This window comes from Arachis ipaensis, chromosome B01 (assembly GCF_000816755.2).
Source record: "Arachis ipaensis cultivar K30076 chromosome B01, Araip1.1, whole genome shotgun sequence".
In the NCBI taxonomy this organism is placed as follows: domain Eukaryota; kingdom Viridiplantae; phylum Streptophyta; class Magnoliopsida; order Fabales; family Fabaceae; genus Arachis; species Arachis ipaensis.
Window position 1 is genome coordinate 46,307,522 of NC_029785.2, and position 5,205 is coordinate 46,312,726.

Genomic DNA, 5,205 nt, shown 5'->3' on the forward strand with positions numbered 1-5,205 from the left:
GAGGGTCAGAATCCAACAGCATCTGCAGTCCTTTCTCAGCCTCTGAATCAGATTTTTGCTCAGGTCCCTCAATTTCAGCCAGAAAAGACCTGAAATTACAGAAAAACACACAAACTCATAGTAAAGTCGAGAAATATGAATTTTGCCTAGAAACTAATGAAATAAACTAAAAACTAACTAAAACATACTCTAAACTATATGAAATTATCCCCTAAAAGCGTATAAAATATCCGCTCATCACATATACACATAGAAATTATTATTAAAGATTATAATATAATATATAATCTTCAAAACATTAATCATGTAAAAATATAAATGTATATACTATTGGTTGAGGAGCATCATGTTGTTGGCACATGATCCATGGAACCCCAATATGCAAACACGCAGCCATATTTGCACACCAATTGATGTATGCTTTTTCGGCATAACCATAATCCGCCATCACATTCCCATATTCGTTTTCAATCTAAATTCAAATAACAAATTTAATTGAAAAATAAAAATAAAGAAACTAAAACAATTAAAAAATATACAGAGCAAATAATATATATTAGTCAACAACTATAATTAGCAATGCAAGTGCACAACTTAAGAAACGACGCGATTCTCACCGCATTTTATCTGCAAAATAGAATTCATCTTCGCTATTAAACCAGAGAGTAACTGAAAGTTAAAATGTCAACACAGTGAAAAATAAATACAAATATGAGCTGAGAATGAAACAGTGAGAAGGAGAATGAAAGAGAACCTGCAAGGCATTGACGAAGACCTTGCTGTGATCCATGGAATCCCCTAGCTTAATCTATTTTTGGCAAATAAGAACCCAAAATAGAACCTATAACCTAAAAATTAGAAACAGTACACATTTAGAAGCTAAAACCCCTAAATTAAAAACCATCAAATCAGAACCCTAAATCGCAGGATACCTTCTCACAAAAACCACAAAGTCAATTCATCACAAATTGAATAAAGAACAAAATCAGAATTCAACACTAATAATAACAAACAATGCTCATATGCGATTCTGCACGAGAAAGCTTCTAACACAGACAGCCTGGCAGAAATTGAACCAGACATAGAAAAACCCTGATTAAATATGAAATTGTGATATAGAACCCTAATTAAATTTAACACAGGCTAGTGATTAGAGAGTGCGGATTAGGAACCCTAATTGCCTAAATCAGGAAAAAAACTAAAAGCCTACCTATTGTGATGAGGGAAACACTACAAGAAATTATTAGAATAACGACCGATTTTAGTGACCGAAAAAACAGGTTGCTAATAGCGACCAATTTAGCGACTGATAGAGAATTTCTAGGACCAAAAAAATGTTGGTCGCTTAATTACATTCAGCGACCAATTTTAGCGACCAACAAAATTGGTCACTAATAGCAACCGAATTAGCGACCGATAAGTTTTAATACACCAAAATGAAATTGATCGCTAAAATCGGTCGCTATTTTTTAATTTAGCAACCGAATTAGCAACCAAAACAAAAAGTAACGTCTTTGGGACTATTGGTCACAAAATCGGTTGCTATTTTTTATTTTAGCGACTGATTTTGCAACTGATAGTGAAATATGGTGAACAATTGTTTGGTCGCTAATTCGGTCACTAATGCCCTGGTCACTAAATCAGTTGCTAATTGTTAGGATAGCAACCGATTTTAGCGACCAACAAAATCTATCACTAATAGCAACCAAATTAGCAACCGATAAAGTTTTATACAACCAAAATAAAGTTGGTTACTAAAATTGGTCACTATTTTAATTTAGCAATTGAATTAGCAACCAAAATAAAAAAGTAATGTCTTTGGAACTTTTGGCGACCGATTTTGCAACCGATAAAAAATAGGGTAAAAACCACTAAATTAATCACTAAATTGGTTACTAATTTAAATAGACTAATCGGTCGCTAATTATTTTAAATAAAGTAAGATAGCTACCGAATTACCCTCACTAATCCTAACTCACCCACACCATTCTCATCTTCCCCTGTTGCGGAGTTACCATCGTCGTCTTCTTAGATAGCACTATTCTTTTCTCTCCATCGCCTCCTATGGTCGCGCTACCTCATCTGATTGGCGCATAACCGTCTAGATCTGCTTCCAGATCCGCCATTTCTCATCATCGCGTCGTTCTTTTCTCACTGTTGCCTCCTTTGGTCTCGTCGGCTCCTCTACTCACTCCTTTGTTACAGATCGTCACATCACCGTCCAGATTTGCTGTTGATTATCATCGCGTCGTTCTTTTCTCACCGCCACCTCCACTGGTAACTTCTCTGGTAACAACAACAATAATAGTCTTCTGGTGAAGCTGACATGTATATTATTATTGACTTTTTACTAATTTTGTTGTTCTTTGCTTTTGGCTCTGTTCGTTTTCGTCTAGTTGCAAAACTTGAGAAATTTAATCTGTATATTTATGTTGAGGTTTTTTATTAGAGCATCATGTTGTGATGAGGTTTTTTATTGTAGGCATTGCCTAAGGTGTGTTTATTTATTTATTTTTTAATTCATAATGCTTTTGTTCTTGCAGAAAATGTGGCATATTGTTTTGTTTCTGTTTTTGTTCTCACAAAACTCTGAGAAAATTAATGTTAAGGATCTTCATGATATCCCACGCCATGAAATTAACAAGGTCTGCTATTCAATTTCATTAGAAAACTCTTCTGTTAATTAGAGATGGTTATTATAACATGTTAATGATTATTTGGTTACATTTCAGGTCGTTTGCCAAGAAATCTATATAGAAAAACATTTGTTATATTGCCACTCAATTTGTTGGAAGAAAGATCCAAACTTTATGTCTTTCAATTTGGAAAGTGTAGATGGGATATGTGCTGTTAAGTCATTATAAGACAAGTTTATTGCTCTGATCCTTGTCATGTTTCCAAGTTCGGCCGGAATGTTCCCTTCAAATTTGTTCTGTGAGAAGTCCACTTTACTCATATAGGCAAGGATTATCCCTTGGTAATTGTATGCTCTACTTTTCGTCGTGAAGTTTACTCGACGAAGCACAATCGATGGCGGATATATGACTTGATCTTTATATATATGATTTTCATTTGCCAGGTTTTTTATTTGGGGGAAAATGCTCCTGATAAGGTGCTGCATTCAATCTATGCTAAGTTGGAAAATTTCAAAGTCCAGGGTGATCAATTTGCCATGAAGATTATGGAGAGGCTGAAGTTAATTGTAAGTTTGTGATTAATAATGTTTTATGGGCTATTTTTATGTTTTTTGAGTAATAATATATGTATTCACTCTTTTTCGTATAAAGGGAACTGACTCACCCTTCTTTTCTATTGGATGAGGTTTAGGGTCTACACTAAATAATACATATAATATTTTTCTAAAAACAGATTTTGCACATTTTAACCACTTGTTCTGTATTGTCTTTTTTTGCTGATGCAGTGATATTTGACTCCTGCACGGAGAAAAAAGAGATGGTAAATAATATGATTAACATAACTCTACAAGCACTATTTACTACTAAAGGCACTTTGTTGAAATGTATTATAGATTATATCAAATGGCATATATACAGCAAAGTTGGTCGCCTTTGACCAATTCAGCAAGCAAAAAATCTAGATTATCAAAACTGATATCTCTAAGACATTTAGGTATTGGACCAGAAAGACTATTATGAGAGAAATATATAATTGATAACACACTAGTAATATTGCACAATTCATTGGGTATGTTTTCTATAAGTTTGTTCCTTTTTAAGATAAGAATATTTAGAACACCAATGATGCTTATGATGTCTTCAATGGTGCCAGATATTTCATTATTGCTAAGATCCAATATTTGTTTGTGAGCATATCTAACAATAGGATAGGTCTTAAATTTAGGGAGTTGCTGCAGTTAAATTTTACCCAAACTTATTTTTATCATACATTTCCAGTGATTATACATGTCATATCATGCCAAAATGTCATAATTTTGCCTATTCTTTATTTAATGTCAAGGTTACCTAAGCTTTTAATCCTCTTCTAATTATCATTCTATCTTTCTTAAACTAGCTTAGACTTAATCATATTAGTCTTACAGCTCTAAGAGCTCACCTCTTGTTCATTTCATCATTCATTCATCATATAATCATACAAGAGTAATATAGTGCAACAATTAATCATAATAGCACTATAATCATAATCATCATGCCTAATCAGCAGTCACCATCAAGCAACCATTCATTTTATCATCAAACATCATTAATCACATAATCACAAACATAAAATTAAACTAGCATAATCCCTACTTCGTTGGAGTTCACTCTTGGTCATACTCAGCTCAAGCTCTCTCTTCCTTTCTCAGTTAATTTTCTTCCAAGATTTACTCAGCCCTTTCTTGGCTTGTGGTTCAGCTATTCTAACAAAGTTCTAATAGAATCAAAAAGGAAGAATTAGAATTTTGTTAATCACAAGGCCATTCAGCCAATCCCAAGTAGAAATAGGGAAAGGATACTCACCCTTCTTTGCTTGTGATTTTAGCTTGTTTTAACAGAACCTAACAGAAGAAATCAGTATTTTAAATTTGGAGGAGAAGAGATTAACGTTGCTGGTTTTTACCAGCAAAGAAAAATTGAAGAATAGGAGGGGTGACGGGGTGGCTCCTTCTCAGCTTCGGTCAATCACTTCTTGACTATCACTTCCCCCTTCTGATGATGGTGCAACGAAGAACAAGGAAAAGATGGAGAGCTCATCCTCCTCGACTTCCACTCGACCAGCTCCCTCTCTCTCTTTTCTTGCTTTTGTTTTTGCATTGCAATGAAGAAGAAGAAGGAGTGGAGTGAAGTGGTATGAGCTACGTTGGTTTCATCTTCAGAGAACACCTAATCAGAAGCCATCATTGTAAGAGTGATGGCGTAAAAACTAACTCGGCAAGTGCACCGAATCGTATCAAGTAATACCACGATTAGTGGATATTGTTCCTACAAGGATTAATAGACTGAGCAAGCAAAGTAAATAAGCAAAGTAAATAAAAGAGGCAAAGTAAATAAACAAAGTAATGAGAAAAAAACAATAATAATGTGAATGTTAAAGTTTTGGAGATGTTCACTCTCTAAGAAAATAATCCTTGTGTTTATTTATTTCGAGGCATGTAAAGATCAATCCATGACAAATCATAAATAATTAAGTTCCAATTCATTGGCAATTCAATTTCTCTTTAACCCAATTAATCGCTAATTCCTTAGT

At 34.0% G+C, this 5,205-nt stretch overlaps 2 long non-coding RNA genes across 4 annotated transcripts; one reads left to right on the forward strand and one right to left on the reverse strand.

Annotated features, from left to right (window-relative positions):
- On the reverse strand, positions 393-4,789 carry LOC107617997. 3 transcript variants are annotated; one of them, XR_002360904.1, is made up of 3 exons: positions 4,579-4,789; positions 4,269-4,378; positions 393-472 (listed from the first exon to the last, which is right to left on the reverse strand). It is a non-coding gene; the product is annotated as an uncharacterized LOC107617997 (long non-coding RNA). The 3 variants fall into 3 exon arrangements; XR_001615119.2 differs by lacking the exon at positions 393-472 and adding an exon at positions 2,755-3,051; XR_001615121.2 differs by lacking the exon at positions 393-472 and having other exon boundaries at positions 4,047-4,378.
- Positions 3,083-3,457, forward strand: LOC110271005. The gene is made up of 2 exons (XR_002360912.1): positions 3,083-3,202; positions 3,422-3,457. It is a non-coding gene; the product is annotated as an uncharacterized LOC110271005 (long non-coding RNA).